The sequence below is a fragment of the Barbus barbus genome, assembly GCF_936440315.1.
Source record: "Barbus barbus genome assembly, chromosome: 1".
Taxonomy (NCBI): Eukaryota; Metazoa; Chordata; class Actinopteri; order Cypriniformes; family Cyprinidae; genus Barbus; species Barbus barbus.
The window spans coordinates 18,969,898-18,983,371 of record NC_136729.1 but is presented as its reverse complement, the minus strand read 5'-3'; positions in this window follow the sequence as shown (position 1 = coordinate 18,983,371).

Sequence of the window (13,474 nt, the reverse complement as noted above, 5' to 3'; positions counted from 1 at the left end):
ACAGAAAGAACAGTTGGTGTTAATATAATTATTATGCTTTAAATGCTAATAACATTTGCCTATGAAAAAGAGATCATTTGACAGGGATTGTCATGATGTTATAGTTACAGATTAATAAGAAACTTAAACCACCTAGTTTGGGGGAAAAAAAACATTAGGGATCAGATTCCATATAGATGAGGGCTTATTGATACAGTTTTTTATCCAATTTATTTTAAAGGTGTTGTTTAAAGTGGTGAAATCAAGAAATCAACAGATTTTCTAATAAAATGAGTTTTATTCTTCCAAACAAAGTTGAAAAGCATTGTATCATTTTTTTTAAGAATGGCAGTGTCAACATTCAAAGAGAGCAGCATATGTTAACCTTGACAAACCTTCAGCTTTGGCTACTAAGATTCTTCCCTTCAATGAGAGATCCCGTTGGAGCCACATATTCAGTTTTTTCTGAGTACTCTCAATTAATGGATTAAAATTTAAGGAGCATCTTTCTAATTCATTTTTTGTTATAATAACACCTAAATAAGATATTTGATCTTTGATTTGAATATTACAAATTTCTGACAAATTACATTATTTGATGGACATCAGTTCACACTTTGAGAGGTTCAAGAACAGGCCTGATGCTTTGGAGAACTGCTGGATATACTTTAATGCTAAAGTATATCCAATGCTAAAGTATATTAATGCTAAAGAACTTGATTAGCATCTTGCAAAAAAAGAGCGGTATCATCAGCCAGTTGACTGAGGAGTATCTGTTTGTCAGCAATAGAGATACCATGAAGACCACTATTAGAAATATAAGAAGCGAATATCTGGTTAGTTTTGTGGTCGGTCAACGGGGTACATTGAATGCCGACATTCAGATCAAAATTTGACATACATTTTAATATGAGCCAATAATCAATACGAGATTGTCTTGAACCACTTTTATTGGCCCAAGTAAACTCTAAATTGTTAGGGAATCTCTCTGTCCAAATGTCCACCAATTCAAACTTATCTATTAGGTCTAATAGTGCAGGACAAGAACAAGCGGTCCTTTTTGGAGGACATCTGTCCAAAAAATGAATAAATGACACATTAAAGTCTCCTCCTAGAATGACAAATGCATTAGGACATTTATTAGACCAATATGTAAGCTTCTCATCTAATTTGTTAAAAAATATATTCATTATCCAAAGAATTATTGTACCCATATATGTTTCCGAGAATTACAGTATGTTGGTTAAGTGAAATTACTAATAAATGAAAATGACCTAAACTATCCGATTCGACCCTAATATATCCCCACCAAATTTGTTTCTCAAAATGCTTACACCAGCTGAGTGTTCGGTGTGAACTCCAAATATCGTTTACCCCACTGAGATTTCCACCATTTGTAATCGTCAATAGTTGAATGACATTCCTGAAGAAAACAGAAATCAGATTTGTGTTTTTTAGCAAACAAAAAAAGAGATTTTCTTTTGACACTATCCCTGAGGTCCCTGGCATTAAAGGATATTAAAGAGAATGACGTGAACCACAAACAATATAGAAAAGAAACAAGAAAGAAAAGAAAGTTTGAGTGAAACTATCCTCCAAAAAGAGCAACAACCACAACAACAGCTCAACCGAGAATAAGGTGTTCAGATTTAAATTCAGAGAATAACAAAGACTATGCTTAAAATTCAGCTTTCAAATAAAGATTTAAGAGCCCAAAGTAAAGTAAATAATGAACAATAAAAAAATATATAAGTATAAAAATAAATAAAGAAAAAATATAAATTATAAAATAAATAAATAGATAAATAAAAAACAACTCATGAGTATATAAAATAACAAACAAACAAAAAAAACTTACACTTATCAAGCTAATCTATTTGAAGAAATGATTTCACTTATTCAAGCTAATCACTTAGAAGAAACAGTTGCTTGTTGAATAAGCATTGCCAACATGTTAATTGACTGAATGTCTTTAGGTTACTGTTTTTCAATGCAAACACCATAAATACCATATAGTTAGGCTACTTTTTTACCATGGTAATGAGGTGCTGTACTTTTGGTTATGTATAAAAGATGAGGCTGTTAAAGTTTTCACAATGGTACTGTCAAATGTACATCTGCATTCCAACTCAAGCTCCTGATCTCAAGCTCCTGTTCTAATGTGTATTTCTAAGAGACAAAACTTTTATATTACTTTTATATTACATGTTCAGTGCTACCAAATAATGTGCTGGTGCCACTGCTCTCAAATGTTAGTCTGGAGCCCTGATAATATAAATTGTACTGTAAAATGTTACTGTAATTTGAAATTTCGTCTGTTTAATTGTAAATGAAATATATAGCTTTAGTAGACAATTTTTTTCTTTTTTCTTTTAGTTTTAGTATTATACCATGCATAATTTTACCTTTTTTTGTTTAAAGAAGAAACCAAACCAAGTTGACATTTGAGGCTCAATGCAATTCAATTCAAAGAAAAGCAATAAAAGGAAGAGTGTTTTCAGCTTTTATATATATATATATATATATATATATGGCAAGCGGCTTCAAACAATGGCATAAATCTCTTCAAAATAATCGTTATTAATAATCGCAATTACAATCTCAAGGGAGTAATCGACAATTATGACTTTTGTCATAATCGCGCAGCCATATGTTTACCACAGGCTTTATTGTACGCATAAATTGAAAAACACCATTATAAAGCCCCAAAAGAAAATCTCGAAGTAACCCATGGCAAATTACTCTTCTGGGTTCTGACGTCATAGTTCCCCCACTCTATTGAGGTGTTCTGTTGTTGGATGTAATAATGAACATGGCAATCATCCTAAATGTTTATATTCAACCTAAATGTGTCTATGTCTGCACGAATCATGATTCAGCTTCACCTATACAGAAGAAGTGAGTATATGTTTTTTTAAGGAATCTTTTCAAATCGCCTTTCCTAATAATATGCTAGTTAGCAAGTTTCATGATGAATGTGGCTAAAGTTTACCGTCTCTCAGAGAACGGCGCGTCACCCCACAGAAGAGAGGGGTGGGGTAAGCAGAGCTCATTAGCATTTAAAGAGACATGCAAGGAAACGGCTTGCTATAAACAGAGCTGTTTTTGACAAGGTAAAAACGGTGTTGTTTTACACTACCATTGAGAAATTTTAACCAAAGTGTGTTATAGATTTTTCATTAAGACCCTAAAGAATGATATCAACTTGTGGGAAATGGACATCTGATGACCCCTTTAAGTAATTTTAAAGGCTATTGTTTGCTTAGATAAAAAATTTTTTACCACAAAATAAATAAATAAAATTAAATATCCGATTACTCAATTAATTGTCAGAATAATAACTGATTAGGCCTACTCGATTACCAAAATAATCCTTAGTGACAGACAGCCCTTGTTGGCTTAAAATTAAATTCAAAGAAGTCAGTCATTTTTAATGTCATTTAAGCAAAGTTTGTTAAGATAAAGCCCAACATGTCACTTACATGTGCTTACATAGATAACAGATGGAAAATGGCAGTTTTCACTGGCATGAGGCACTAGGCTGTCAGATGTCACACACAAAATATTACTTTAGAGGTCTGGGTTATTCAGACTGGTTACTGACAGCAACGCTGACAGAATAAGGGGAAGAGAGGGGGGACAATGCTAAACAGAGTGCAGTGTCTTCAGAAGACAGACTGAAAAGGTGACGAATACTAGGTCTTTCAGCGTGGCACAGCCAGTGACATACGGCCATCGGGGGTTCTCCTGAATAATTAAATGGGTGAAACATTAGGACGCAATGTTGAATGATCAGCTGTCCTTGCAAAAGCTTTAGATAGACTGAGAAAGGAAAGGAGAGAAAGAAAAGATCAAAGTGGGAAAAGGAATTTGTAACTTACACCTTACTGTTCTGGCAACACTACAAGTTCTTATGAATCTCATGGCAAAATGTAGTGTTAAAATTTGACAGCTGACGTCTCATGTTACATGTCCCTGTCATTGAATACAATAAATTTAAGAATCATTCAACAACATTTACAGAAAAACTTTCAAAACACTGATCCTGTGATTCGTTGTGCTCTGTATATCTTCTGTTAAGCATTTCCTTCATTATTTATCCTTGCATTCTAGGTTTGGACTTGCAGGCATGTCCAACAAGCATGTTTCAAATATTTCAGATATTCAAGTGAATGTTTGGTGTCACTGCATACATGACCCAACAGCTGGAACATATTTATGAGTTATAGTGCAGATCATAAAGGCTCTTGGACTATGGCCAATCTAGACCTCAAATCGGTCAGACATATAAAACAGCAGTGTCAAATGTTCAGCACATAAGAACAAGCAGCCTCAAGGCCCAGTCTGTGAGAGAGATAAAATGTAGGAGTGTGTGAAAAAGAGAAAGGAAGATATATATATGCAGTGCCCTCCATAAGTATTGGAACAGTTAAGACAAAATTGCTCTGTTGGCTGTGGAGTCAAGACATTTGCAAATATGATTAAAAGATGAATATGAGACAAAACTACAGAATGTCACATTTTATTATTAGCCGTTTCAACACATATGTTTTACCAAATAAAAAGAACAGCACTTTTAGAGTTCATCCCACTCATTGATGTGAGCATAAGTATTGGGACAGTTGAATATAAGGTAGATATAAAAGATTAAAATCTATTATTTAGTTGCAGATCCCTTGCGCACAATCACAGCAGTGAGTCTGTGACCCATAGACATCACCAGACTCTTGGTCTCATCCTTTGAAATGCTTTCCCAGCCTTTAATGCAGCCAATTCCAATTGTTGCTTGTTTTGGGGAGTTTCTGCCTTTACTCTCCTCTCCAGCTGGTGAAATTCATGTTCATTTGCATTTAAATCTGGAGATTGACTTGAGCAATCTAAGACTTTCCATTTCTTTGCCCTTATAAATTCCTTGAACTGGCAGGGTGTTTTGGGTCATTGTCCTGATGCAATATGAAGCACTTCCCTATGAATCTGGTGGCATTTTCTTGAATATTGGTAGGCAAGATGGTTTTGTACCCTTCCAAATTCATTCTGCTACTGTCATCATACTTTAAGTCATCAGTAAAGTTGAGAGGGCCTGTTCCAGAGGAACCCATGCATGCCCATGCCACAACACCACCTCCACCATGCTTTACAGATGAGGCTGTATGCTTGGGATCATTTGCAGTTCCCTTTTTTTCTCCACATTTTTGCTTTCCCATCACTTAGATAAAGGTTCATCTTTGTCTCATCGGTTCATAAACACAGTTCCAAAACTCGTCTGGCTCACCTTTGTGCTTTTTTGCTAACTCTACTCTTTCCTTTCTATTTTTGGTGCTGGTCAGAGGTTTGCATCTTGCTGTGTAGCATCTGTAATTCTGTGTCAAAGTCTCCTGAGGATGTCAGATTGTCAGAGCATCACCCCAGCTTTCTGGAAGTTGTTGGTGATTTTACAGACATGTGTTTTAGGATTCATTTTCACAGCTTTTATGATTTATCTGTCATCAACTACTGTTGTTTTCTCAGCTGATCAGGTGGTTATTGGTTGCTGGTGTCGCTGGTGGTTTCCAAACTCTTGATTTCTCCATGCCCTTTGTTTTTGCTAGAGCTCTAACTGACTTCATATTTTCTTTTAGCATCCAAATTGCTTGCTTTTCTCTCAAAATCAGCTCCCTCGTCTTCATCCTGGTTTGTGTGTGTCATCATCAAATGCAAGATTCAGAATACAGAAGTAATGGATATAACTGATACGACACATTCCCTGCATTTAATAGCTGAAGAATTAATGCAACAGGAGACAGCTGATCACTTAGAAAGACCTGTGAGGCAACTGTTCCAATACTTATGCTCACATCAGATAGAGGGATGAAACTCTAAAAGTACTGAACTTCTTAGCTGGTAAAACATCTATATGTTGAATCACCCAATAATAAAATGTGACATTCTGTAGTTTTGTCTCATATTCATCTTTTAATCATATTTCTAAATGTCTTGACTCCACAGCCAACAGGGCTATTTTGTCTTTACTGTTCCAATACTTTTGGAGGGCACTGTATATAAATATATATGAAAAAAATGTTATAGGAAATATAAATATTAATGCAAATAAAGAAAGTAAATAGTCTAAGAATTCAAGTATGTAACTCTAAAGGCTCAATAAACTGCTAGTTATCCAGACAAGAGCAGTGAGCAATGTTCTAATTTTCCTGTCAATATTCTTGATTATTAATGACATAGAAGACAGTGGAAGATCTATTAAGCTGCATTTACACTGCAAGACTAGATAGATCTATTTTGACAGATCAAATATATTACCCGTCTTTTTTGTTCACTTAAAACATCTTTCACAGTCGCACACATCCATATAATACAAACGCTCTTCACACATACTACCATCACTGCCAAAAGGCTTTTATATTTTTTGCTTGGTACCAGAGTAGCCATTCTATTCATACCACCTTAAAACAATGAATTCAAGTCATTTTCAATGGCTATTAAAATAATAGCTATGTTATTTAGCTGTGATCATGTACCATTACTACACTGCACTCTCCTTCAAGCCTTGGACTAACCGCCTGACATTAATAGAGGTGGAGGATAACTCTCCCTGCTAATCATATGCAATTTAACACAGACTACACAGGAAATACCCCGTAGGTTACCGATTTAGTGCAGCAAATTTGTCTGCTGGGCCTGGGAATAGCTCTCATAAACAGTCTAATTTGTACCAGTGGTTCTGAGAAAACAAGGAGATGGAGACATCTTAGATACAGTCCATCAGCCACGTTTAATATCCTCAAATAGATGAAACATAAATAAAGAGCGGTTTCACAGTCATAACTTGCTTTTACAACAATATTAGATTAGTGAAAGCAGCCCGCACAATGATGACGGAATATCTGGCACCCCATTTGAAGTCCTTTTCTAATTTTACCTAAACTCTGATCTGATATCTGAAGAGAGTAAATATATAATGCACATAAAATACTCTAAAAAGGCCACATGGATCCATTGTGCATTGCCTTTACTGAAAAAGTTTTTGAACAACATAATCAGCTCTATTTTGAGTCAAGGTGTTCAATTCAATGAGTTGGCAGGTGTGTGATTCCTTTCAAAACAAACACAAACTTTAGATGTTTTTACAGTGGCTTAAGCTTTTCACAGACAAGAGACTTATGTGGACCTCAAAGTGTTTGATGTTCATCAAGACTTCAGCCTCCATGAATTCACAGATAAGCAGATGTTCAACAATGTCCTTCCTCTTATCAAGAATACTTGTCAGTCACATCAAAAGAAAAAAAAAGCATGTAACACTTTAAATGTGAGGCGCTGGTGAGTTAACTATAAGAAAAACACTGAACAAGAGTGATGTGAATAGGATGATGCCATGGAAGGAATCATCTTTCACAGTGAGAAATCATCATCGTGAGCATTGCCAGTTGTCTAGTTGGCCAAAAGCCACACAGATGCTTCCAACAGCTATTGGAAGAATGTGCTACAGATGTGTGAAATTACAGTGAACGTTAATTATAAAACTGAAACATGCCACCACCCCCCACCCTCGCAAAAAATAAAATAAATAAAAAAGTAAACACATGGATGTCACTTTATTATTTTTGATCTACAATCAGTTGCAAGAATTAAAGAGATCTTTTTTTCATGTGAAATGATGTCAAATTCCTTTTAACGTCCTGTGAACAAAAATCAAAATACTTTCAAAATATAATATTATGGTTTTCATTATCTAATGATGATCAAAGTGCTTTCATAACCATCAGAAAGCCTTCAGATATTTTAGTCATTAAAACCAAATGGATATTAATTGTCAGACTATAGATGCCATTTAGTATTTGTACTAAAAAGCAGAACTATTTAATTTAAAAAAATGGTAAAGATATTTAAAAATGGTGAATAAACCCACAACAGCAACTGTACAATAGAGACTTTTCATTTTACATGTCCATTAATATATACTATCGGAACTCAAAATATTTGTAATATACAAAGTTATTGTCCATAATAGGCTAATTCATAGTGTTCTAAAGGGCTTACAAACAAAGATAAATTCAACCAAACCATGTCCAAAAAACACTTAAATTCCATTGTTCTAATGTTATTTAACTGGATACATGCAGAAGTGCAACTGAGATTGGATAACTACAATAGAACATTTCTATACCCCAAAAGGTAGTACATAGTGCTGGGTTCAATTTCCAGGCAAAGCATGTAGCTTTACTGTAAATCTGCATACTAGCCTTTCAAGTAAAAGAGAAAGAATTGCAATGCTCGGGCAAACCGCTAAAGTTGATTTCACTATAGAATTAGAACCGGTGAATGTGGTTTACAGGTTTACCTAGAAAGCTTTCTATCATTATCTGATAAAGATGTGCGCCAAATGAGTCGCTGTAGAAACCGAATACTTCAATGGTTGTGGACAAAATAGCTCAAATAGAGAGCGTTCAAACTCAAACGCAATGTATTAAAGTAGAGTGGCTTGATTAAGTCCTGGAAATAGCAGAGGATGGGAACAGAACGGTAACAAAACATTTAGAGTCACAGTCACACACAGGTGTATTGTGCAAACTGTACTTCATAGGGATGTTTAGCTATATTAGAATTCACGTTCACGTTTTTTGAAAATATTTAGCTTACAATTTTAATGCTTCAGTGTGTTTTGATATTATATTATATTATGTTAGGCCTATATTATAAACCTAATAAATAATTTGTAATAATAAATAATAATTAATAATAATTTTTAATGGAGTCTCTTAAGCTAATCAAGGCTGTATTTATTTGATAAAAATGCAGGTGAAAAAACACCGTAATATTGCAAAATATTATTGCAATTTCTAACATTGGTTTCATATTTTAATATACTTTAAAATATAATGTATTCTTGTGAAGCAAAGCTGAATTTTCAGCATCATTACTCCAGTCTTCAGTGTCACACAATCCTTCAGAAATCATTCTAATATGCTGATTTATTATCAGTGTTGTGCCGCTTAATATTTTTTTTCTTTGATTCTTTGATTGGTAAAAATTTAAAAAGAACAGCATTTATTCAAAATAAAAATCTTTTCTAACAGTTTAAATCTTTACTATCAATTTTTATCCATTTAAGGTATCCTTGCTGAATAAAAGTATTAATTTCTTTAAAAAAAAAAAAAAAGGAAAAAAATTACTGACCCCAAACACTTGAATAATAGTGTATATTATACCGCATATCATGAAATCATGAAAAATAATCATGAAAAATATCACAGGTCCCAAACAATATTAAGCAGCACAACAGTTTCAACACTGATAATAAATCAGCATATTAGAATGATTTCTGAAGGATCGTGTGACACTGAAGACTGGAGTAATGATGCTGAAAATTCAGCTTTGCTTCACAGGAATAAATTATATTTTAAAGTATATTAAAATAGAAAACTTTTATTTTAAACTGCAATAATATTTTACAGTATTATTTTGTGAAATAATATTCTGTATCTATTTGATAATATTAGATTTTTTTATCAAATAGATACAGCCTTGATGAGCATAAGAAACTTATTTAAAAAACTTTACTGATCCCAAACTTTTGAACTGCAGTGTATTATACAGTCAAAAATGTTTTCTCAGGTAACCTAAAATATACATCATTTAGTTACATCAAGGGTCAAATCAAATATAAATAGCACATTAAAGTTAAAAGTTACACACTTTTTTGTTTGTGCGCTGTAAAGGTCTGGTATAAAGAATGTTTTTGCTCAAGGTGGCCGAAATGTTCGCCCAATAAAGAAAAGTTTTTCTCAGCAAGAAAAACAAATTAGTGGGAACATGGCATGTGTCACGTTCGCTGGAGAAAGGAAACGGGGAGGCAAGGAACTTTTCAAATAACAATATTTATTTATCCAATTGCTAAAACATAGGAGTCGCCGGAAACACAGAACACAAGGAATGACGTATAACAGCTGACACCAGACTCAGGGAACACAGGGCTTATAAACAGAGGAGTAAACTAGATAATACATCAAACACACCTGGAACTAATGAACTAATAAAGAGAACTAAACGAGAACAGGAAACAGACCAAATATAGGCACGAGAGGAGGGGAAACAAAAGACACAGGAAGACAGGACTGACAACATGAGGGTGAGTAAATGATTAAAGAATTCTCATTTTCAGGTGAATTATCCCTTTAATGAACATTATAACATACTAGTAATAATAAAATATTCTAATGCAGGGTCAAGTTCAGAGGCCATGGGGGCCACATTTAAACCACATAAATTGCGACAGGCTACAAATTTCAATTTGCATCATCAGAATTTATTTGCAGTTTTAGAAATGCAGTTTATTACTTATTTAAATATTGAACATTAAAAAAAAAAAACTGGAACAAAAAAAGTTTGTTTTGCTATATTAATGCAATTTTTTTTTTTTTTTAAACATTCAAGAGAGTATCAAACACACTCAAAACATTCTTGAGCAAATATAGTTCACAAATTTCTTCAGAGAGTAGTATTATTTTTCTTATTTATGCACAAAATAAGACTAAGTGCACATTACTGAGCGCTAGAGACCTGTAATGTCTGTTTCATTCATACTGGACGCCAGAGGGTTCCCTAGTGCAGAAACTCGTCTTACGCATCACAGAAGTAATACAACTCATGCTGTTCCAGGAAATCTCTATTAAGGCCAAAGACCAGTGTTGCCAGACTGTGCGGTTTAATTTTTTTTATTAGGGTAAAAAATTGGTTTGGGCAGGTGGTCAAAATTTGGGCTGGTCTGGGGTCAGTTTGGTGGTTTTCAAACACCTAAATTGTAAAGGCTAATTGGTTAACAAACAAAACCCAATTGTGCATGTACATCTAATCAGTCATCATGACGTTACTAAACACACACCCACTGCTCAGTCGACAGATGTTGACGTCACCTGCTGCACTTTTAGCCAATCACTAGTGATCAGCAGACAGATGTGATGATTCATGAGTGATGGGTTTTTAGTGTGACAAGCAGTAAGATTTTGAATGTACTGAATAGCTGTGTATTTAGGTGATCACAATGCCAGAGTGGCCTAAATATAGGCTTCACGGTAAAGAGTGGGAGTGACTCAACTCTCAAAACGTACTTGTGGAGGGAGATGTCATGAAGGCTCTAAAATAATTGTAGCTCTGAAATCAAAGAACAGTTGAATAATTTAATACAAATCTAAACTGAAAATGGGACTATATGATCCTGTCCTGCATTAGGACATCTTTTAAACTGGTATTTGAAAGCTGCTGAACCTTATTAGTTTTGACTGTGCAAAGTTCTATATATTATTTACTTCACAAAAGACTTCCTCTAGTTCTGCCCGAACTGTTGTGGTGTGTGCATGAACAAGTGTGATATATCTGCTAATTCCGATCACTTCTTGCATTGAAATTGGCTTTTTTTGACTGACATTAAAAATGGTGCATGTGTTTTTCGAGGGTATCGGTTAATTTCTTGATTGCCATTTTGACAGTGTCTGTCTGCATATTTCAATGTATTTACCCTGATTTTACCCGTTTTCATGGGAAATATCTATTTTTATATTATTTTGTCAACATTTAGTTTAGCAGTTAAAACGGTCCTTGACTGACATGGAAATAACATTCTATCACATAATTTTGACAGTTAAAGTTTTAGACCGTTCTTTTTTTTGTTTGAGTGGGTGGGTTTTGATGAGCTTTTGGGCTGGAAATCATCTGTCCAATCTGGCAACACTGGCAAAGGCATCCAGCTATCGATATGACTTAATTAAAATAAGATAAAAATGCCTGAACTGATCAAACATGAAGACAGTAAACGCATGACGGGACAATATATGGTTTATCTGTGATCTTCAAGCGATTTCTGGATTTTCATAATAATAAAGTGTATTTTTAATCCAATGCTAATTGACATAGCCTTTATTACAGTATAGAATGTTTTCTGCCTCATTCTGTCATAAGAAGCCACATCAGATCACAAAATTTAGTTACTGCAAACCCTCAGCTGATGTTGTGGAGTAAAATCATGTTAAATGTTCTCTTTTGTTGGACAACAGGCTTATAAACGCTTCCCTTTAAATTGTTTGAGGTGTGTTGCTTTTTCAAATGCACATTATAAGCGACTTAAACTCACAGCGCTTGCAGAGATCGAGCAGCATTTTACTACTGTGCATGTACAGTATATATTTAATTAAAAATCACACTGCCTAATATTTGCGCTGCTTTTGAGGGCAAATTATAATAAAATTACATTAATCTTCAGCATGACAAGGGCCACAAAATGAATGCAGAAGGGCCGGATGTGGCCCATGGGCCACCTGTTGAGTAATGTGTGGTGTAAAGGTCAGCCAACCACATGTTCACAAGAAAATGGTGTAAGTTTTAAAAGTTATCAATGTTAACCTAATGACCACTCTGTTTAGAAGAGGATTTCCCAGATAAGGTAACAAGGATGCTAATTATCCCTCTTTGCCATTCTCTCACCCCGACAGAGGACACGACATCTCAATCATAAGGCAGAGACAGATGAGTAGCTGAACGTGGGAATGAAAGAACAGAAGGAGAGAGGTGTTCATGAAAGCAATCCATTCACAAAGCCGCCTTGAAGGACAAATCCGCAAGGAGCATCGGAAGCAAAACTGCGTCTAATCCTGCTTCAGGCCTTTCTCGCTCCTCTCTCCCATTTCACATTCATTATTGATAATCGATGGCTAGCTGGGAGGTCATTGTCTGGGGGCCGTGTGTGAATGTGAGCATGTGCATGAGGACAGGAGGGGAGATAAGTTGAGGTTTATGTGTCTTCTCTTTGAAACAAGTTTAAAATGTTAATGTTAATGATGGGTGAGTCATGATTACCCCCATCCTCCCCAATCCAGACCCTAATCAAAAGCAAGTCTTAATGAGCTGAGTGTCTGTGCCAAGCAGCGTTCTGGTCAAACCATGGCTTAATTGTTACCAAAATAGCTTCATCCACATTATATTTGGCAGAGATGGAGGAGAGAGATCAAGTTAATTCATACACCCCACATGAGAAAATCGGTGGCTCACAAGCCATTGCTGACGCAGTTTTTACGTGGGCCTGTGTTAGATTACAGGCCCGAGGGCACTCTAATGGCTCTCGCCTTGGTCAATCAGACGGGATTAATATAACCTTCACAAAGTTCAACTGTAGTTTTAGGGCAAATCGGCCAACATGGCTACTTATCCAAGGATGTCATTTCCTTTCATAGGAAAGTACAAACACTATACTGGACCCTTCATTCCAGCTGTTTAAACTAATATAAGGATCAATGACATAAAGCATCCACAAAAAAAAAAGGAAATTTTGTTTTAAAAAGGCAGGAATTTAGTTTAAAATACAGGTGCCAAGTTTTTTGTAATGTTTTCTTTGTATTCTTGTTGAATTAATATGATTTTGAAACTTTTATTTTCAGGAAAAGTCAATAATAATAATAAATATTGTTATTTTCAAAAAAAGGCTTTACATATATTTTATATGATATACAGT